The sequence below is a fragment of the Aulostomus chinensis genome, chromosome 19, assembly GCF_037954235.1.
Source record: "Aulostomus chinensis isolate RoL2024-O1b breed Wild chromosome 19, RoL_Achi_v1.0, whole genome shotgun sequence".
In the NCBI taxonomy this organism is placed as follows: Eukaryota; Metazoa; Chordata; class Actinopteri; order Syngnathiformes; family Aulostomidae; genus Aulostomus; species Aulostomus chinensis.
In genome coordinates this window covers 3,079,449-3,102,932 of record NC_141338.1, presented here as the reverse complement: position 1 = coordinate 3,102,932, position 23,484 = coordinate 3,079,449, and the positions used below count along the sequence as shown (strand labels likewise).

At 46.5% G+C, this 23,484-nt stretch overlaps 1 protein-coding gene across 5 annotated transcripts in view; it reads right to left on the bottom strand.

Annotated features, from left to right (window-relative positions):
* Positions 1-23,484, bottom strand: part of lhfpl2a (LHFPL tetraspan subfamily member 2a) — a 45,344-nt gene extending 21,860 nt beyond the window's left edge. Inside the window, exons 1-2 of one of the 5 annotated variants that reach the window (XM_086187936.1) lie at positions 23,435-23,484; positions 2,990-3,071 (exon numbers count right to left, since the gene is read on the bottom strand). The gene's annotated coding sequence lies outside the window, so the exon portion shown is untranslated. Of the gene's footprint in view, positions 1-2,989; positions 3,072-13,966; positions 14,095-20,456; positions 20,477-21,663; positions 21,923-23,434 lie in introns of those variants that run through there. The other 4 variants (XM_086187935.1, XM_086187937.1, XM_086187938.1 and 1 more) reach the window with 4 other exon arrangements.

Below are 23,484 nucleotides of genomic sequence, written 5' to 3'. Positions count from 1 at the left end.
CTTGGTTGGAAGGTATTTGATCTGTGAGGGCCTGAAAGCATTGTTCCCACTGTGTTTTGTGCTCGGGATGAGTGCAGGTTAATCCCAAGTTCCCTGTGGCTCTGACCTGCTGAGTTTCCCACTACAGCACAAAACACAAACTCCCCTGCAAACTGAGACCTCGCAAGCTTCTTTATCCAAACGCCCCCGGGGGCACAGCCAAAGCTGATGTGGGCACTCAGAGCTTAACCTGATACTCCACTCCAAATCAAAAGTAAGCACCGGGGAGAAACAAGAGGGGAGCCAGGAGTTGGCACCGGACTCTCTCCAGTTTCGAATAATAGAAGTATCAAGTGATATCATCCCGGCTCTCAGGCTATTGGCAAAACACGTTCAGCAGCATGTGTGGGAGGTGAGGAGACGAGAGATGGAGACAAATGAGGGGTGACGCCGAAAGTAAAGGAGACAGCGAGGACATAAAGACGACATGGGAAGCTGAGAAATGAAGAAGCGTGTTGGTATTGTCGGAGTGGTTTCGGGGGAGTAAAGTGAGATGTGCAAGTTCTTTCACCGTTGGACAAAGAGATGAATGTCCCTGTCCATGTCACGCCGTGGTTACGGACATCACCGCTGTGTCCTGCAGACACAAATGCAGCCTTTACATAAACAGATCACATTTCTAGAATGAATTAAACCCCCTTTCCACCGCAGGAACTTTCCCCAGGAACTCGGAACACTTGAAGGATCTACCTTCGTTTCCACTGCACGGGATCAATTTAATTCTGATTTTTTTACCCCCCCCCCCCCCCCAAAAAAAAGGCCCGCCACAGGAGATAGAACTTTCTCGAGTTAATGGAACTATGAGGGTGTTTTCCTACCATATCGTGGAGCAAATACACGACTGATGGACTGACAACCAGGTGCAGTCCAGTCAATCCAGCAGGACAAAGAAACAACAACCTGCAACGACAGGCTGATGTTTGCCCGTCCTCACTGGTCACGAAAGTTTAGGTGAAAAAAAAAAAAAAAAAAAAAAGTCACTTGAATTAGGACATCCTTGGGTAAAAGCTGAGAGGACATGGAGAGGCACTGACATCCAGATACAAAGCGTCTGAGCTCCAAAGCTCTAACTGCTTTGCTGACATGAAGTCTCCCTATTTTAGGATCAACGTGACAAACGATGACTGTGTTTATTATCCTAGCAGGGGCTTTCCACTTTGAAATGACCTTCACAGGTGGTCCCCGCTCAATATCTCTCATTCCATTGTTTTCCTCCATTTTGGATAAACATGCCCCCCTACGCCTCCGCAAACACCCCCGACTTCCTACTCCATCCACATAAATATACCAGACGGCTTTACAGAGTCAGCGTGACGGACAATGAAAACACGCCGTGAACTTGAAGCTGTCGCACACGTCGTTTCAGCGTCAGTCCGATGCGTCGACATGGCTGTCACACATGCGTGGCGAGGAGTCACACGACGAGTCAAGCAGTAGTAGAAAGGAAAAGGAAACTTAGGGATTTTTTATGTCGGGGAGTGTTGGGAGACATTTGTGCCTGTGTGTGTGTGTGTGTGTGTGTGTGTGTGTGTGTGTGTGTGTGCGTGTGTGTGTGTGTGTGTGTGTGTGTGTGAGAAGCAGCATGAACGACCCTTTCACGTGGATAAATCCTTCATCGCGCCGCTATTCCAAGCGTTATCAGACCAACGGGGTACAACTCTGGTGGGGAAACAAGTCATTTCACACTCAAAACCATTTATCCGCCGTTTTACTGCCACGACAGGAGGAACTCAGCAGACTGAGACATGAGCAGTTCAGCTGTTGCTTGTAATAACTCTCACTGCCAGAAGAGGGAGACAAAGGTTCCGCACTGCAGCTTTAATCGCACTGACTGGAGTTCTGCTACACACACACAGCAGCAAACGGCGTGATAACCTTTGATTCCCAAGCTTCCAGAGAGAGTTACGCCACGGAGCAGTGATTTAGCAAGAAAACACTCAAAATGTGACAGTTTAAAAAAAAAAAAAAAAGACAAAGAGCTTCAGGTCAACTCCCGGAAGGAAACTCCGACCTGGAACGTGCAGATGCAATACGGGTGGGCGTCTTCAACCGTTAGTCAGGCTTTGCTCTGTAAACACAGCTAGTGTTCATGACTAACGCTGGTCAGCACCAACCTTTGTTCCATGACTAAGACACTGACAAAAATAGATCCCCGACAAGACGTCTATTTTGTTTTCATTGATGAGATGGAACTCGTATGATAAGAGGATGTCTGGATGTCTGTAAAATATGAGAAATTCAGGTTCACCGCCTCAGCGGCTGAAAATGTCCCCTTTACTGGTTGAACTACCAGAGCGCTCTTAAACACGTCCCGTTTTATTCTCCTGGATTTTCTGGTAGATTTATTACTATTCTAAGGTCCCTAAGTATTTCCATTTCAGAGGGGAACATTGTACTTTCTTCTCTCCTTCACTCATTTGAACGATTTTGTAGCGAGTTACACTTAAATCAGGATTTTACAAGCTTTTCAAACACAAGCAGTCCAGGTCCCATTTCAGATGCCTATGAGTTAACGGCTCCACCAAACAGTGACTTTTCAGTGGGTTAGTGTTCTTAAATCAGTTGCATTATGGGAACTGTGGGCACCGACATTTTGTAAATGTGAGTCATGGAGACCAAAAGTTGAGGGTATTCCCAAGTTTCTTTTTTTAAAAATCTGTCTCGACCAACTCCCTCCACCTCAAGAACTTCACTCATTTACAAAGTTTCGTGCCTCTGCAGTTGTGAAGCCCCGATTCAAAGGAGTGAAGTTAGGTAACACCTGCCCGGAACAATCGCACCGACAGGAACCCCAATAATATCAATAGAAGAAAAACAGGAAACCACGCGTGTGCTTGTTTTGTTAGCCTCCAGAGGAAAGTCTCTATAGTGGACTCACATGTGGACAAAAGGATGTAGAGGACATTTAAGCGTGTGGACCTGCAGCTGATACAGAAACACCACCACTGACCTCTCGTGTGGAACCTTCTGGTGAAGATAAACGCTCCAATTAAATCCAAATGATGGAAGAGTCCCCCCTCGCTGCTCACGGCCTGCCGAGAGAGAAGAAACCTGCCATGATGAGTCCAAATCACAAAACCATACCATCTCCTGACGGAGGAGCATCCTCCTCTCGCTGGTATTTTCCATCTAAACCGGAGACTGATGAGCTGCTGCACCTGGAGAACGCGTTAAACGCTTTCACATGTTCATAAAAAAAAAAAAAAAAAGGACACTGATGTCTGCATCCTTTATTTGACATAATGTGGGTCCCTGCGGTAAGGTTGAATAATGTCAAACACAATGAAACACCTTGGATGTGCATCGTATATTATGAAAAAAAAGGGGGGACTTGGGGCCGTTTTTTCATGGAGGCGCAACCACGCTCCGACATGGTGATTTCCTGGACGCCTTTGCGCTTGGGACTTAGGTAGCAGGTGCGTTGGAGGGAGATCAACCTATGAAACGCAGGCAGACCCTGCACCATTGTGTCAGCTTGCAGATGGAACTGTTGCTGAGCTGCAGCTGAGACCCAGAGAGACCAGCTGCCCGCAAGTTAGCTTAGCACAGTGACTGGTAATGGATGGGAAGTGTTAGCAGTGATCAAATACACTTTTTAGGGCCTGAGCCAGAAGGTACTTCTGGCGAAGACCCTATTATGTTTGCTCGGCAGAGCAACACATTAGCAGCACTAAAAACACTAAAAACACACACTAAACAGTGTCCCAGGCCCCCCCAACACCCATGAGGCAACTGGGTCAGACGGCCCGGAGCCAGTTTTCACATACACACCCATTCAAAACCTGGTATTATACTGTTCTTGCTCTCAATGAGTGCGCGCTATATGCGCATAATGCGCATAACGCGCATAATCTAATTTGACCCCCTGAACATGCATGAAATTCGCTGAATTTCGGCACAATCGTTCGGTATGTCTCAACATTCACTAATCAAAAACAAAAACGCCACAAAAGTCTATAGCGCCACCTAGGGAGCCACACAAAAAAAAGATAATTTTTTTTAATTTCGCGCGCTATAACTCCTCACACAAAACTCCCACAGACATGGGACCAACACCGTTGGACTCGTCTCATCAAGACGAACAATTCTTACACTCTGACCCCTCACCTATCTCCAACAGAATGTCCACAAATTGGACAAAACTGTCAAAATCAGGACTTTTTTTACTCCCCGAACAAAATCTATCTCCTCCTAAACCGTAAATGCCAGGGCTTCCAAACTTTCACACATTACTCTCCCAACTGTGCTGATTAAAAGTTCAGTAAGAATAATATACTACGCGCTCGGTTCGGATTTTATAAGCCCTCAAAGTGGGGGAGACACGTTTCACGCTTACAATGGAAGTCAATGGGGAGGCCGTGTCCTCTCATGGTACATACTCTCGAACAAATGCTTCTCACGTCTATACCATACATCGCACAGCTTTTAAAAACATATCACTGTATTCCTGACAAAAATCCCTACAAAAATATGGTATTTTGTGTTACTTTCCACCAACGTAGGCCGAGTTATTCAGCTTTTACACACTACATTTCTCTTAATCCTCCACTCTCTCCACTCTAGCACAGATCAAAGAAAGTGCAGCGGGGGAGGGGTTCTTAATGGGCCAGCTGGCAGCTCTGCTCTCAGCTCTGCTCTCAGCTCTGACAGAGATGGCAGAGATTTGTTTACTGTAGTCATGGAAACCACAATTGGCACTTCTCTGCCCTCATGTACATACTCTCAAACAAACACTTGTAGCTTCTAAACTAAAACACTCACACCTTCAGAAAACACACCATTGAATTCCTGAGAAAAAACTCTACGAACTGATTTCTTTACATTACACTTTTGACCAACATATGCAGAGTTATGACTGTGTTTGTCAGTAAAACTGCCAAATCCTCCTCTGCTCTCCACTCTGACAGAGATGGCAGAGAGCGAGCAGAGAAGGGAGGGGCTCTTAAAGGGCCAGCTCTCAGCTCTGCACTCACACTGTGCAGCGCACTGAGGCTCGTATCTTCTAAACTACAAGGCCTAGGGATTTGCCGATTACACCGTTGGATTCGGGCCGGTGTCAAGGACGCGGCCGTAGGCCGCGCGGGGGCTCAGGCCCTAACAACGCTGCTTGCAGCTTTAATTTTCTTCTTCTTCTCCAAAACAGTCTTTGCCTGCATGAATGTAACTTGCCTTCACATTCCTTGTGAAATAAATTAAAATTAACCAGAGATTTCTTCTAGAATCAGACACAACTGCTTTCCCTGAGATACAACGGTAACTTTGACTGGCATATCAAAACATTTGTTGACCACTAAAAGAACAACTGCTGCTACTAAGCACGGACGACTTTTTGGTCACATTCGAGACCTCGGGATCTCCCGACAAGTTCGCCGTGTCAAAAAAAACTTGCTCTGCTGCCCCACAGTGGCTGAAAAGGTAGATACATTTCTGCTGCTTTCATATATTTTAAGCGGGATCTCAAAGGCCCTTTCGTCACAGTAGACATGTGAACTACCCTGAATAAAACATCTAAAACTAAATCATCAATGCATTCCATGCTGCATGGAAGTGATCGGCCTTCTCAGAACCGACCGAAGAAACCCAACAAGCGTCACTCCCAGGCGTCTTCTGCTGCTGTCAGCAGCAAATTCAAGTATGACGCGCATCCATCAGGCTGGAGATAATCAACTAATGGCTGAGCTGCTTCCCTTTTACTGAGCTCTACCGAGGCCTTTAACGGCCATCATCCAGAGAGAGAGGAGCACTCAGCTTAGTTAACGACCGGTTCAATAGCTCTACATTAGCAGGATTGCAGAACTCTCCGCTAACGGCGCACGGATGCAGCGCTGCGGGTTGAACAGGGTGGACTAACTGGTGTCTGGTCAAGAAGCAAATACAGGTGTGACCGAAAAGGAAGCTAAAGTGATCCATTTAGTCCACCGGGGAATTTGTGTGGTGCCTGAAACATCTCCAACATCCTGAGACTCAGCAGCAGGTCCGCACCGAAGCCGCCGCGGTCTGTCGAAACACCAATTACAGGCTTTGTTTTTGTGTTAAATGATACTCTGATAAGGAAACAAAACATAATCAAATAGTATAATCAGAACTGACATCAGGTTTATGTGCAGGGGGAAACACAAGCTGTATTTTGCAACGAAAACCCTGGAATAAGCTTGAAATAATACACAATTCCCACAGCAGCTTCACTGGGATCACGGCGACTTCCACTACACTAATAAACAGCGTGGCAACCATACAGCAGGCCTCTAAATCAATTATCCTCCATTGAATTAAAGGTTCGTACTTTTATACTTTTTATTTTCCTTTTAACTGGTAAGACAAAGAAACATCCACTAACTTTATGAGAGTCGACACAATGTTTTGTCTGATTTGGTTATTCAGAGTTCCAACAAGTTTCCACGTGTGATTCTCTCGACAGTATCTGATGAAGTAGTATTACTACCTTGCCGTTGTGTACCTCCACCAACAGTGCAGTTTAGCTTCAACCCATGATTCCCAAACTGTGGCACACTAAAAACACCCCCAAAATAAGTATCAACATGATGATAAACACAATGACAGTTCATTTATTTTTCCTCTCTTCTCTTTTTTACGGTTGGACCTCGGTCCCCATTTGCTTCTATTGTTCGGGCGATTACTGCAACCCCCCCCCCCCCCCCCCCACGAAGAAACCCCAGAAGTTCTTTCAGGTACTAGATGCAAACTCGGAATTCTCAGCACAGAAGCAAAAGCAGAAGCAACGCGACTACGAGGTGCACAATGAGTTCTGAAGGATGGCGGTCAGTGGTACACCTCAAAAAAACCTGAACCGTGAACATTCTCGGCACTGTCCAATATCAAATTAGACATTGCCACAGCTTAGATTTTCCCAAAGAGGTTCCATTAAGCTTCTCTGTTGGTTCTTTTAAGTGGCGCCAAAATGCTGTTACATGCACTAAACTTGTGAATACCATTAGAGGCTGATCTGCTGAACCTTTCACAGCTGGCTATTATGAGGGGGACGTCTGTAGGCATGTCGATGGCGGCCAGGACCACCACAAAAGAGCCTTTCTTAAGTAGTGAAGGGCTTTAGGGGGGGCGGGGGGGGGGGGGCTGAACAGAAGGGAAATATGTGGGTTGACGAACTTTAAAAAGGAACTATTTTAAATTCTGTAAGGCTTAATTGCCTTCTTGGCAAGTTAGATGAGAAGATCAATATCACTCTCATGTCTGTTTATTTAAATGTTACAGCCGCTGCCAACAAGTGGTTAGCTTAGCTTCACATGAAGACTGGAGGCGGTGGGAAACAGGTAGAGTGGCTCCGTCGAGGTTTGGAGAATCTGTTCTGATCACTAATAAGCAAACAAGGAAGTGTAGGAACAATATATTTAAAGTTTTATGGGACGTAATGGGCCAGACCATTTCCTGGCAGTCGTTTTCGCACTTCGTTTTTGTAAAGATTAACAAAAATGTCACAGGAAGAAAAACACAGGTGCAATTAAACACACCGTGTTGCCTCGCGGCCATAACTAATTTCTGCAGGCTTGGGAGAACTTTATCAGTTTAGAAAGTTCTTTAATGCCTTCTTATCATGTTAAACCCACTCTGTTTTATGTCTTTTGCTCCAGGTTTCAAACTCAACGCACACTGAATGATGTGAGGTTGCTTCTCCAACGCCAATGAGTTCAATTTGAGGCTGTGAAGGCCAAAAACAAAAAAAGTTTAAGAATGGCTGAAATGTCCTGCCAAGCTAATAAGTTTTCATCGCCTCCATTTTAGGTATGTTGTTGATCGTCATGATCCCTCATCATATGTGAACGTTAGTGGGTTTTTTTAGGCCAGTTTGACAGGGGTTTTAACTATGATGGGGGGGTAGCTAGCTGACCGTTAGCTTAACTGCTTAGCTTCATGTTCATTATCCAATTCTCAACAAGGAAGTGAAAATGTGGCACTGGAGGTCGAGTGTGTTGTCCATTAATCTCTGAGCTGGCAGTTCAAGCCCTCCTGACGGGCACGCCGGCGCCTCGCATGGCAGCTCAACTGCCATCACGAATGAGGGACAATATTGTAAAGCACTTTCAGTCCCATTACGATAGAAAAGCCCTACGTTAGCAGTCCACTTATATTCCCACATGTTCATCTATTACGAGAACCAACGTTGCTGTTTAATCCATCACTGCTGTGACACATTGAGCACTAATATTGTGTCTGGCTGTGAGAAAAGATATCTCGCCTTTCCTCCTCTTCTCCATGCAGTAACAAGCGGCTGAGCTTTGTCGTTAAAATACCCAGCTCCGGAGCCGCTGGCCTCAGGCTAGGCTGCACCACACAGGTGCTGGGTAGCAGCCAGGAATCAACACCAGCTCAACAAAGTGTTCAACAAGTACGCAAATATTCAAAGAGGATAAAGAGTTATGGGGTAATATAATACCTTTTATTTAATGTTTCTCTAAGCAAAAGCTGAGCGCTCAAACTTCAGCCCGCAGAAATCATGGCGCAAGCTGGCTACGCTAACAGGAAGCAGAATTATTGTGGGACGGTGGAATACAGTCACACTGTCAAATTTGAACCCTGGACTGTGAAAACATCCCATAAGAAATGTCTTAAAACTTTTCATGTCATGACAAAGTTTTAGAATTACATCAATAAATGAAAAATAAATAAATAAATCAGCATATTTTTAAAGCCGAACAAGGACAGGATGTCGTCCTGGTAAATAAGGACCCACATTAGGCATCTCAACCGGTGAACAATGCAACTAGATGTAATATGGTTAACAACTGGGAACATTTGTTTCTGAACACAATAGATATTGTCAGTGTTATAAACAATATGAAGACAGGAACTGAACAGGCATTCCAGCTGCTGTCTATTCGCACAACACAAAACAGACTTGACCAACAATGACTTCATCATTGTGTTAGGCAGCCTCTGTGTGTGTGTGTGTGAGTGAGTGTATATTTCGCCTGTGTCACTGGAACATTTTTATAAGACTAGCAAACAGTTGCTGCATCAGCACCACAGAAACCGCTCAGTGGATCAGGATCATACATGTGGGCCGAGACGACTAATATTCTTCAGCCAAAGTACTGCTGCATCAAATATAAATCGCAGTTGATAGTGACAATAATCAACAAGTATCAGCGTTAGCACAGAATGCTAACGTTTAGAGAAAAAAAAGGGGGGAGGGTCAATAAAAGCAATTATTGTTGAGAATAATAAGCGTTCCCTGTTCCTGCTAAACTGGGCAGCTGCATTGCATTTACCACACATTATTTTAGGAGGCAGAGGGGCTTTGAAAGCTGTGCCAGCAGCTCTTCAAAGAGAGAACTGTTGGGCTTCTGGTGCCTGTACAGCTTCCGCTTTGGATAAAAGTCCAGTCTGAGACCGAAACAATGATGCTTCAAAGCTACAATAGGTTGCTTATGTGGTTTATGTCCAGCCGACCACCCAATTAACCTTCACGTCCTCAAGCTTTACTGCCCCATCAATAGTCTTTCACTCCATCAATATTCATGAAAATGAATCAGGAACTAAACCTCTGTACGAGTACAAATGTATCAACTCAAAAGTCTCTCATGTGTATTTAAGTACAAACAGCTTATACTCCCCCTTTATCCTGCAGTTACAGAACGGACATGCAGGATATATAAAACAGATTCGTCTCACATTTCTAGAATAAATAAACAGAGGGCTCCTTGCATAAAAGCAGAGAAAATCTTTGGCACAAAAACCACAGTGAGTTTACCCAACTTCCTGATAAAGTAAGTGTCTAAACTTTATAGATTTAGCTCAGGTGATTTTTGCCTTTTAGCAGTTGCTGCAAACACTAAAAGGGTTGGTTACATGTGAGCTGTCACCTGTGCCTGGAATTCAGTGGCAATTCTACTTTTTTAATGTACTTTACTTCATTTATGATGATAAATTCTACTTCAGACAGTTTAAAATCAGACAGTCTCAATTTCCAGGCGTGCTGCTAACGTTCGCTAGAGCTGCTAACGTTCGCTAGAGCTGCTAACGTATGTGTTATGGAACCTCAGTTCCAAGTGTAGTTAATAAGCTGGTTAGCCAGACATGCTAACTGTAACATGAGTGATATGGTGGCCATGATAGCTCAAAGAAAAGCAACTTCAGAAAAAAACACGTGCAAAAAGAAAAAAAAAACAAAAACGAGCAGATTCGGGAAAACATCATCAATGTGACCGATCAAGAAAACAAGCGACAATCTAACACAGCGGAGCATTTCAGAAACAAAGAGAATGTCATGAAAAAAAAGACAAAAGTACGATTGTAGGGAAAAAGGTTTTTTTTCCCCCGCTTGCTAAAGGTTCAAAATGTTCAACAAATATTGGTTAACAAAAAACAATGGATGTTTCCAGAGGGCACTGAAAAGTAACGAACACATCTGGATACTCTTGTCTTTGGGTTTGTTTGGGTTTTTTTGTGTTTATTGCCATGGTGTGCAACCAGAGCTCATTTCATGACCCGATGGAATTCAACTCTGTCAGTGACGTAAGAGGTTGTTTTTGTTTTTAAATCGCTGCAAACGAGAAAATTAAAATTTCAGTTTTCATTCCAGACGTGTTCTTCACTTGGGAAGTGGCCTCATCACCAGCACTGACCGCGAACAACGGCAAACTTGTCCAAAACCGTCCATTTACAAATTCTCAACCACATCATGTACTGATACATCATGTCCGCGTACTTTGTCTCCAGCTCAAATCAAAGTGTTTGTTGATTTTTGAACATACAGCGGGTTAAAGATGATGTGGATTATACCAGATGATGAACTTGAGAGTTTGTAAACTGACATTTTGGACAGTTTTGAGGTCTTTTTTTGGTACTGTAGCTGGTGGCTAAGGGTAGCTATTAGCTTCAGCATAAATATACATGTCTGTCTCTTTCTGCATTCCGAAGTCACAAGCAGCTGTAAAAAAAAAAAAAAAAAAATTTAAATTAAAAACATCTTCTTGGGACACTTATTTGAAGTGGGAGCACACTGAGCGCTCAGGGCCACCGTAGATACAGGAAGGTGTCCGGCTTACAAACATTATTTACTCATGTATCAAGTATCAAATCAATCCTCCCACTACATTATGCCCCCGTTTTGGGTAACATCACACCACGACCGTCCAGCTCCATCTCCTCCATTAGCCCCTAATTCCCTCCGACAAACACACACACCCCTTTACACTTCAGCAAAAAACACTTAACACTGCAGCACAAGCCGCCCTGTCGCAAAAGCTCTGCAGAGTAAAAACACAAGGTGTGTTTTACTCCCTCAGGCGCTCGCTGATTACACTCTATACTAATGCAATGATTATCCACACTCTATCCAATTTCCTCCTCTGTGTGTGTGTGTGTGTGTGTGTGTGTGTGTGTGTGTGTGTGTGTGTGTGCGCGCCTGGATCCATGCATGTGTGTGTGTGCTGCCTGTAAACCGCAGACCGCACACACAGATGACATCACCTCGCAGTGATTAGTCTGTTAGCTCAATGTGAAACACAACAGATGGCTGCGGCGCATCGTTCAGCGCGCGCCGGTTTATTATTCTTTACCCCAGATCAAGTGTGTTTGAGAGGGGAAACGGCAGACAAGGAGGAAGAGATGAGCAAAAACACAACAACCAACCAAACAAAAAAAAACCAGTCTGAGTCGTTGAGCGTGATGAAGTCATAATTGCGGTCTCTCTATATGATAAAAGACAGGTGTATAAGTGCCCTTTGATACGGATCAAGGGGTAATTTCTCTGGGTTGGATGCAGGCTACGACTCTTCCAGACATGATGACAGACATAATGGCCCAAAGAGGTCTCGCATGAGTTCACAAACACCCTCCCCCGCCCCCCCCCCCCTCCTGTCTCTGATAGAGTCCCACTCATGGTGGCCAAATTGTGTTATTATGCCTAAGAGGCAGAGAGGCATCATCTTTTCTGTCTGGCCTCTGAACCTGCGGTGATAAAGAGTCCCACTCAGTGTCACGGACCACCGGACCGCAGGAATCTAGCGGTTCTGCATTAACAAGGTTGTAACTGCTTCTTTTATGCGCCCAACGATCCTGAAAGGATAAGACAGTGTTTACGTGACATGGGAAACTGCCCCTAAACTGACTTAAGTTAACTAAGTCAGCACTGCTCACATGCACTTAAAATGCAGAGCTGTTGACCAGAGGAAACTCAAAATGACATCTGGCTTTAGTCCAGCCGACAGAAATAAAACTAAATGCGACCAAAGCCAAAAGTAGTGTGTCGCCTACCAGGCTGTAAAGCTTAAAGTGATACTTCACCCAGCAAGTGTAATTAGATTTTAGAGACCAACCAATAGGTGTCTTCAACTTTCAGAGGACATTTCCCCCTGGACGACCTCACGGTGACTGCTGCGCTTGGCGCTAGCTGTAATTGCGGACTCCGATTGAAGTTTAAATGCCAGAGGGCAGCCGATTTCGCGGAAAAGCAACCTTGTTCAGGCTTTAGCGGCAGCGGTCAATGAGCGCGGTTTAAGTGTGACGGCGGCGAGACGGTTGGTTCAGAACGACATGAACAGCTCAGCTTCAGACACATCACAACTGGAGAGAATTTCCCTTTTTGAAAGAAGAGCAGGGAGACCAACTGATGGCGGTGCTTTCGCTGGTCTACCGGCTGGCTTCCTGACTGGTTGAGGACTTCTCAGATGGTTCTGTGAAACAAACCATTCTCTCCTCGTCCATAAGCTCTCAGCACCTTGTTACGCTGCCTAAAACTGCGCCACTCCGGTCGCAAACGCTGATGAGGAAGCACTGACTTCAGGGGAAAGAAGTGCTTTAGTGAACACAAACTCCTGTTTGTTGGCCAACAGAATGATGGGAACCTGCTTGATAAGGTGTGCTTGCGTTTTGTAATACTTCTACAGGTCAAGGGCCGGCTGGATGGAGGTCAGAGGCTGGGAATTTAAAGAGGAGCAGCCATCAGATTGAATGCTCTCTGGGGCAGTGAGTGGGCTTGTCAGCAGGGTGCTGGGGGGATGGGGGGATGGGGGGAGGCAGCTCCAGACACCCGCCCCTGGGAGATGGATCGCAGATGTCTGACCCAGGGCCGCTCCACTTAATTGTGAAACTCAAAGCCTTACTTTCCCTTTGTCTCTTGTTGTCTGCCCTTTCCCTTTGAATCTCTCCTTTCTCATTTTCCGTCATGTCTTCTCCTCCACTATCATTAAAACCCTCCGACATTCTCTGTCCTCCATGTAAGGAGCAACATCCTGCACGCTGCCTTCAGATGGCAAACACCACATCGCAGTCAGGGGCCGCCCAAACGACAACAGCAAACAAAGAAATGCTTCATTCCCTGCATTCTTTTTGTTTCGCAAGCAGCTTGGAGAAAATGAAACTCTAGCACTGACTTCTGAGTGAAAACATAAACACTTTGATTGCAGGAGAAGCTTCACAAGCAGGAATAAGTTAAGACAGACAGCGGAGAAGTTATGCGGGCAAGAAATTTGGACTTTAACTCATCAAACCGACGTCAAAAGAGCCAGCAGCAACAAGGTCCAGCTGTTGTGTCACCTCATGTCAGAAAGCTGCACTTCAACACACCACAAAGGCTTCAGCCGACAATCAGCTAACACATACGCTCTGCACCTGCACAAGAAGACATACGACCAGCAGGGGGCGCCGGTCTCACTGGCAAAGGGAAACCAGAGGACTCTGGAGAGAGAAATATACGATGGGGCAAGACAGTATTTGGCAGCCACCGATTCCGCAAGTTGTCCCACTTAAAAAGTTGAGGTCTCTAATGTTCATCGTTGGTACACTTCAACCATGAGAGACAGAAAATCACATTGTGTGGTTTTCAAAGAATTTATATGTATCATGGTGCAGAAAATAAGTACTTAGCACCTACAGACAAGCAAGAATTCTGGCCCTCACGGACCTGTGACTTCTTCATGAAGAAGCTCTTCTGTCCTCCACTCGTTACCTGCATTGATGGCACCTCTTTGAACTTGTGATCCGTATAAAAGACACCTGTCCACACCCTTAAACAGTCAGACTGCAACCTCTCCACCATGGCCATGTCACGTGGTCAGTTGAGACCAAAATGGAACTCTTTGGTATAAACGCCACTCGCCATGTTTGGAGGGGGAAGAATGCTGAGTTGCGTCCCAAGAACACCATCCCACTGTGGAGCCTGTAGTGAACCTGTAGTGAAAACCATGCAATGTGATTTTCCGTCTCTCACAGTTGAAGTGTAACCAATGTTGAACATTACAGACTTCTCATCTTTTTAAGTGGGACAACTTGCGGAATCGGTGGCTGCCCAAAACTTTTTTTGCCCCACTGTAAACACGACAACATTTTCCAAAACACCTCTCACACTCGGTTTTATAATAAAGCTTTTCGGAAATATGACTTGCAAACTGGCCGCCAACATCGGCCTGAAACGGCAGGATAATAAGATCCTACCAGGGTGACGTATGGGACGCGCTACCACCGCGGACGCTCACCTATGGGCCGCGCTGAGAAACCGAAGAGACAGCTGGAGACAAAGTGAAAAACTGTGGTTTAGCTCATTTTTTAGCCTCCTAGCTTGTTTTAGCTGGCATTGTATCTGCAATCTGTAGCAGAAGTTGAGTTCTCTCTCTTTTTTCTTTTTTTTTTGAGACCAAATAAAACCTCCTATCCTAGTCAGGAAATAAAAACTAGCTTTGTCAACTGCAGTTACACTGAATTAAGTTTGTTCATATCAGCTCGGTAGCTGCAACACTGGGTTGTCAGAGAACGAGACCTGGAAGCATGCATAATCGAAGATAAACACCTACATGTGTATTCTCAGGACGCTCATCTGAAAGAAGACATGTTATGGAAACAAAAGCTCAGTCACGACCGGTGCCTGTATCGGTGTGCCCCGAGCTTGCTTTGTGTGCCTGTGTGGTCCCATGGGTGATGTAATATTACCCCGATCCAGTCTGGTGGAGCAGTCACCTCCACCTGCAGACTGCTCACGCTACAAATCAATCCCCAGCTGCAGAGACCATTAGGCAGCCCTCTGCTCTGGGGCCCCTGGCCCTCTGGCCCTCTGACCCTCAGACTGAAGGCATTTACTCAGAACCTCTCAAGCTTTTACACAAATTTAGCCTCAACCAGCAAATGTCCAACCAGCAGGACTTGTTTCGGTCATTTAGGACAATAGCTCGTTATCACGCAGGGCTGGGCAACACCCCAAATATCTACTGTTAATGATAAGAAATGAAAATCGAGCAAAAAGTACCAAATTTTCATTTCTTATCATTAATAACAGCTATTACATTTGTGGCTTTGATGCAAGATGTTAGCAGTTAGCTTGAACTAGCAATCTTACCAGCCGCACTGCGAGTGATGCAGGTCTTTTACTATTTAAACAGTTTTTTTTACAAAAAGAAGATGTTATTTTGTAACCCTTTCATTCATTTTGGTGCACCTGTAAGACATGTTTTACAAGACATCAAAAAGTTTAAAAATGACTCAGCTAGCATCGGCTAACATTAAAAAGCTAGCTTGGAGGATCTCAACTGGCGTTCACGCCAGCTTGATTAGCTAAAGCTGATCAAATGTGCCAGCAAAAGTAATTTGTCATACAGAAATCAGAGGCCGGCATTTATTTACTTGTATTTGAAACCAAATAACTTTTTTCTCCAACATTGTATGGATTTAATCACTAACTAATCACAATTATCATCGTAAACCGGGTGACAAAACTCAGTTCTCCATATCGACTGTTTTGCAAAATGAGGACAATATTTTCTCAAAATTACATTCAGAAGTGTTGCTGCCATCAAAATAAAATCAGTAAAGCTTTACTTGTATTACAGTTTCATCAAGGCTGGTTTTGAGAGCTTTATTCTGACCCCCCCAACCCCCAACACACACACACACACACACACACACACCACTGGAAGTCAGGCTATTCTGCTGCTAGCTTGCTATTAGCATCTAAGCTAACACCACTGATCTGTACTGTATATTTACACCGCTTGCATTTACAACTCTGACTGAATTTTTTCTGGTTTCGAGTAAATAAGGTTGCTGTGAAACATACACAGCGTGTTGTGTTCTTGTGTCTGCTGAAGAAGGACACAGAAAAGGACAGAAAGTGTTATGGCCTTTGGTCCTGCTGCTAACGACCAGGGTGCAGCGGTGATAATAACCGGTGAGAACCTGCCAGGCCAAACCAGAAAATCGTTTCCATGGCGCTGGTAAAGCAAGAACCCAAACACAGCAGATCAGATCTTTGATTATGAGCAACATGAGCTTTTAGTGCGTTCAGGCAGCTGGGAATCAGGAAAGCTGCCATTTGGGAACATCCCACTTGGATGCCTTACTTTTGGAAAAACTGAAATTGAGCTCCGGTCCCATAGAGCCAAAATTAGAGAAATGTTGTTGTTTTGTTGTGCAAACCTGCTACAGAAATATTGATTAGTCTCATGACATCAGGACAACCTGGGGGGTGTTGGAGGGGGAAAAAACAACAAACTGATTTGGTTAAAATCAATCAGACTTTGTTTCCTGAGGCAGTGAGTTTGTCTTCCTCTAATATAAACTGGGATCAGACTTGAAAGCAGCGTCTTATCTCCATCAACCAGCTCAAAGGCCTTTCCATGACATAATCCCAACTGGACATCGGACAGGGACTCATCACACACACCACAAAGACGCATGCCGGCAGGTCAACCCCTCACCATTAGCATACAGCTGTACTCATCTAGTCCCACTTTAATCAATATTCATCGACAGGATCGCCCAGTAGAGAGACAGGACGGAGGGCTGGAAGGGAACCAGGAGCTACAGCACCGGCTCCGAGACGTAAGCGGACATGAATGCTGAACCACCAGCGGGGTTTAATGAGCCTGCAGTTGCTCAGGGATGAGATGAAGAGCTGGAGGCCATGCAGCTGCAAACCCCACCATCCGTCTGCCACGCATTCCCCTGAGACCGACCCCCCAACTCACCACAAAAGCACAAAACCCACCACAGATTCTTTCTCCTCATTTCACCCGACAGCAGCACCCCCCCCCCCCCCATTCTCCTCCTTCCTCAAGTCATTCACTTTTCGTCTTTCAAAGGCGGACGCACACAAGCCAGCAGTCAGACGTGTACGGCCAGGGCTTTGTTATGGTGAAGACCCCACCCTGTCACTTTCCCAGTAAGCAGCAGGCTGCAGAGCTGCTGGAGGTAGATGTAACCCCCCCCCCCCCCCCCCCCCCGGGAGAGGCTCATCTCTTGGAGAGTGGGAGTAAAATGAGTGGAAAGTAGCAGGGGAGAGAGGGGTGATTAGTCCCAGCGCTGCCTAATCTAATCAGTGTGCATGACTGCCCCACGGTGCAGCCTGGAGGGGAAGAAAGTCTCATCATCCAGGCCGTGGACTGCCGAGGGTTTGGGGCGGGGTGGGGTTCGGGGGGGGGGGGGGGCGTCGAATCAACTGATTCAGAGCAAGAACAGAACAAGGAGGTCAACCTGTAACATCATGAATCATTCCTGGAGCCAAACAATGAGCTCAGATACTCCTCTGTCCTGCACCGGAGGGTTGAGACCCACAGGTACGAGCTGTCCGCTAATTAGCTTAGCGCAATGAAGCCCTTGGGTTCCTCTCTGGGCTCTGACCAGGTGCCTTTCACTGAGCTCAAATATCAGTGAATATTATTTCAAGAAGCTGAAGTCAGCAAAGCACATCATCTCCATCTCCCTTGTCCACAAAGTCCAGTGTTTGTTGGCACCTACCAGCCTCCTGATGCTGACTTCCTCATGTTTACACAACACTAACCGGGGCCTGTCATGTGACCTTGTTGAACCAGCAGGGAATCTGTGTGTCCATCACAAAAAAAAAAAAAGAAAAAGAAAAAAGGATCCCAAAATGATTCATATTTCCATTACGTGGGTCGGCTATTAAACATCGGAGAAACATCATGCGGCAACTTATGTGTTTTTTTTTTCTTCTTTCTGTCCTCTAAATAGTGTGTAAATGTTTGGCTGTTCTTTATGTCACATTAACTTGTCACTGAACGCCAAAATAAAAGCAGATGCTTGGCTACGTGGGTGAGTCCACTTTAACTAATTACAGTTTTAAAGTCACATCCTAAACTGAGACAACAATGGAAAACACAAAGCCGTCCTCTGTGCTCGGCAGCCTGTGAGACAAACTTTTCCAAACCTTGTAAAAACAGCCCATCTCTGAACCACCTCTATAAAAAAGAGAAACAAACTCGGACATGCGGCTGCTTCTAATTCACTCAGAAATTCTCCTTTTAGAAGCTCGGGGATGGAAAACCTCATGACATAATGTGACCCACTTTTACATTCATCTTCCCCGCGTTATGTCAATTTTATGGCCAAATAAACAATGTGCCGGGTAACGGGAGGCTTATTAAAATACAAAAAAAACCACCTTCCTGATGAGGTGGACCGAGGCACAAAGCTTACTGAAATAATTCGTCTACAAAAAAAAAAAAAATCCTTTTGATTGGTAAACTGGGTGTTCAGTGCAGCGGTTGAAGATAAAGCAGCCTTGTTATCAGGACGCGCCTACTGGGGCTTTGCTGCAGCAGACTGTGTTCCAGATGTTAGTCCGAGCCTGTCGGAGTCGCGGGGGGGGGGGGGGTTGACCTCTGACACAGGAGCCACCACTCAATTAGTGGATTTCACACCGGGGTCACGGTGACACTATGGTCCTGGATTCGGTTTCAGGAGAACTCTGACAGTGTCCAGGTCTGATTTCCATCAGCAGGACACGCCGTGATCCTCCGACTCAAACAGCTCTTTTCCACCACGTTAGTTCCGGGTGCCAATTTAGGAACCAGCTCAAAGTTCCGGTTTCCATTTAATTGTCAAGCAAATGTTGGGTGGGGCGGGGGGGGGGGGGAGCAAAAAAAAAAAAAAGAAGTACCCATCCATCAACTAGTTCAGAATGAGCGGAGTAGCTTCAGCACAAGATGGCGGTGTAGACAACATGGCCGTCAAAGAAGTCGGAAAAAAAACAAACTGGCCAGAGACTTGAGGAGTTGCATTCATGCCAGAGAGTGGCGGCCATGTTGCTCCTGACTGACGACAAAGTTTGAGAACTGTCAGCTGGTCACCGCGTGGAAGATTCGCTTTCTTTCACAAAGAGCATTAAAAGAAAGGGTTTCTTTTGGATGAAATCAGGGGAGTTTTTTAACGAATTTTGCTTTTCCACCAAGATATTTTGTACGTTTTGGTGCCAGTTCCGCTGCGGCACCAAAACCTGCCGAGTGTTCACGGCGAGTTGGAGTGGCGGTAGCGTTGCTAGGAAACAAAAGACGCGTACAATTACGTCACAGCTCAGGTGTCACTGGAACCAACAGCAAGCCGGCTCCATTCCAGACGGGGCTGAGCGATACGGACGCCATCAGAGCCTCGGTAAATTCTCACGTTGAAGCTCAGACGGTCACTTCCACAACCTGAAAGAAGACCAGATTTGAGCTTCCCAGCGACGTCCAAATCCTCGAGTCGAATATCGGTACTAAATCAAAATCTCGCCCGGCCACAGTTCCAGTTGGTTAAAAGGGATAATAGAAGTGTTTATTCAGGATGGAGAAGATCAAGATCTGTAATCCTCCACTGAAATAAGCCCCGATTCCAGGAGAAATCCACTGACCAGTCCCTCAAATTACAACCAGGATCCTGGATTAATGACAAAAGGGCTACCATCAAAGCTCAGAGCAGCACGAGAGCCAGATGATGCGGTTGGCAGTTCAACTTTTACTTGGCTTTTTTTTTTTTCTGACATGCATGAAAAGCATCCCCGACTGCATCATCCGCACCGTGCAAAACAGAGACTGCTAATATTTTTTTTCCATGCTTTGAAAGTTTACCATTCTGTTTAAGCAAATGGGTTTTTTTTTTTTTTTTAAAAAGAAGCTTTTCCGAAGCATCTGTGCTAGCAGCCTGCCAAGACCCAGACACACATGCATTTCTGCTTGGCTTGTGGCGGTGAGGAAAGGAACATTCTGCAGTGCCCTAATGAATGAAACCCAGTTGTTTTTAATGGGCCAAACACGGAGCCCTGAGGGACCACGTGCACTGGCTGGAACCGCTAGCTGTGGCTAGTCACTCATCCACCGATGACCTAAGCTCCATTACACAGCTGAAGCTCGGATTAAAACAAAAAAAAAAAAAAGGAGAGAGAAATTACAAAGAAATGCTGGCGCTAATTACAGAATATAGACTCCCGACCGAGACCACACGGCGGCTGCGCTGCGGCAACTTCTCAGCTGGTAATAAAGTGGCAACAATACACTGGAGCGGGCCGATATTTGAACATTCAGCTGGGGTTCCACTTTCAGCGTGGCCTCCTGCTGGGATGGAGCAGCGCGCCAGTTCAAATGAGCGTCAGGCGGGACAGACAAAAAACAGGAAGGACAGGGACGCTTTCCTGATGTTGGTTACAAAGCGGTACTCAAATATGAGAAGGTGCCCACCCTCGGGTGCTCTCTCTCTCTCTCTCTCAGGCACCAACACTGGTGCAGAGGCGGGCCCGGTTCTCAGGTGTACTGTGGAAACACGAAAACAAGAACCCCCGTGTCGCACTTTGTCAAGACCGCTGACAGACTTTCTCTTGATGCCAGAGAAACTTTAGACGGCCGGTACGTCCACAAGCCCCAAGGCAGAAGCTGCGGCAGGTGTCAGGTGTTCCGGTGGGAAACAGGTGGAGGGGGGTGACAACGAGGAGGAACCCGCAACGAGTCTTCATTCTCACCTGTGAGGGTTTGCTGACGAGCTATGATTTGTGCATCAATCAGCTGAGAGAACTTCAGTTCAATTTGTTGGACGCCGTAAATCCTGACATTCCAAGAGTCTGAAACCAGTAAATAATTCACAATTTTGCTTGCATAGAAAATCAATTATCAGAGTCTTTCGTGATGGGTTTTCTTCCAGCCAGTTTTTTGAATATTCAGTGAGCAGTCGCAGCTCTGGATGGAGAGACAGTCTGATGACTTGAAGTAACTTTACAAGGGGGGGGGGGGGGTACTCTGCAGTACCTCGTTCTCACTCGCAAGTACCTGCTGATAAACACATACTAGTTTATATTTGTGCGTGTGGATGCGTGACATGTGTTCGGACCGCGCTGCTGTTCCATGGTCTGTCCCCTGTGAGTTTACTTCAAATGTGAAACCCCCTGCAGTGCAACCAGGATGTTGAGGACCACCATCGAACCGGTGGAGCAGATCCACTGATCTCACGTCAGCTGCTGGGATCTGAATGACTGCATCTGGATTTTGGATTTCAGGACCTTTGAAAACGTTTTCTTCTTCTCTCTCTCTTGTCTCTGCAGCTTCTGGAGGGTTCGACTGTGGTCGGGGAGGTAAACGCGACATGTCTGCAAATCCAGGCTCCCGTTGCCGTTGTGATCTGGTTGGCTGTCACTAATATTCAGTTTCTGAAGACATTAAATGAGAAAATGGTGATGGTGATGGGGGGATGACTACATGGACTAACAATCTTTCCTGCCACGAGTTTCCCTTCAGAGTTCTTAGAAGAAGAAGAAAAAGCCACAAGTAAAAGTGTGGAAAAACTTGCGTGGGAGAGGCGTGTTTGTGGCGGGGATCGTCCGGCAGACCCCGGTGACAAACACAGGCTGTCTTTTGTTGCCGGAGGAGAAGACTTTGACAAAGATTTTCGACTTACGTGGAACTGCTGGCTGTGCGGTTTCGCAGCCTCGCCTCTCTGCCCGGCCGCGCTCACGGTTCTTCTTCTCCTGCTCTTCTGACGTTTGCGCAGCAGAAGTTGTCGCACATCGATCCTGGTTTTGGGTTTTTGTCCCCTCAGCGTCCCTTCATCCTCCACGTTTTCCGCCGGACCACAGAGGAATGAATGGCTCCTGAGACCCTCCGGCCGCACGCACTGTTGCTGCCGCCGCCGCTGAGTGGGAGGGACGCGCTTAGCCCCTCCCCTAACTCCTCCCTTAACCCCTCCCCCAGCCTGCTGCATTCATGTATTTGGTATGATGAACTCGTAACAATATGCCTGGCTCCTGCTGCTTTGATGGCTCCATTTGCAGTTGTGAATAAACTCTGCTTCACTTCTTTCAAAATGAAGTGTCTCCTTTTTATAAAAAAAAAACACTTCTCCCTCCAGGTGGTGCAGTGGAGCAGTGGTCCTCACCGTGGCCCCCCCAGCAAGAAGGTTGTGGTGGAGCAGTGGTCCTCACCGTGGCCCCCCAGCAAGAAGGTTGTGGGTGGAGCCCCGGCTGCAGCACGGGGTCTTTCTGGGTGAGTCTGCATGTTCTCCCTGTTCCTGCTGGGTTCTCTCTGGTACTCCGGCTTCCTCCACAGTCCAAAGACATCAAGAGGGACCAGGTTAATCCAGACTCTAAATTGACCGTAGGCGTGGCTGGGAGAGCCAATGGTTGTCTGTCTCTATGTGTTGGCCCTGCCATGGACTGGCGACCTGTCCAGGGGGAACCCCGCCTCCACCCCCCCACGACCCTCAACAGGATGAGCAGTAGAAGATGGATGGACTTCTCCCTCCTCTTAATGAGTCTTTAGGATCAATCAGTATTAAACCTGAACAACTGCAATTCCCAATCAGAAGATTTATTCATTCTTCACATCTTACTTCTGTGACTGCATGCTGCTCTTCACACGTCGCATCACGAGCTTCCGTCTCCATCGGGTCCTGCTACTGAACATCATCGTCCACTGAAACGCACAAAGCAGCTGACAGGCCGCTGTGGCCTCCCTCCGTCCCTCACCACCACAGCGGCTCTGTCGAGAAGCTGCTCGCCCGGTGTTACGTTACACCTGGAGGCCAATGTGTTGCATTCTCTCCAAATCTGACCTCCATCAGGGGGGCTAACAGCTGAGCCTCAGACTGATACCAGACGGACAGACATTCTGATGCACGGCGCTGTATTTAGCCTCGATCCCAGACGTGTCTGGGCCTCCAACAGTCCCGGTCCCTTGTCTTTTATCACTAAATCCAGCTGAACATGTGAGATCTGCTCGCAGTCCGCAGACGGATGTGCTGCTGTTGAGAAAAAGAAATGCAGCAAAACAACAACTATTGTGAGCCCTCGTGTTTTGCACGAGAGCGAGGCGGCGTGAATGGACTATTTTCAGGCTGTTGTGACTAGGAGGGAGCAACTGGTGCCAGGACCTCGGTGCCCTCTTATTTGCTCCCTGGCCGGTCGAGTCAGACCTGCACGGAGAGAAAACACGAGGCCGGGGTGACGACAGCCCGCAGTCGCTGTCAGTAACAGCAGGACTGATGCGGTCCACCCAGGTCACTGCCACACCCGCTGGCCTGCTTCAGCACAGAGCGGAGTACTGATAGGGTACAGGGTATTGCATTACTCTAGAAATCCCTTGTGGTAGTGAAGTTGGACCTGGAGTTTACAGATTTGGCACTTCTTTTTTTTCCTGAAGAGGAACAAAGAATTAAACACAACTGAACCCACTTCAGCATCAGGGAAACGTATCAGACTCCATCTCTCCTCCTTTCTCTCCC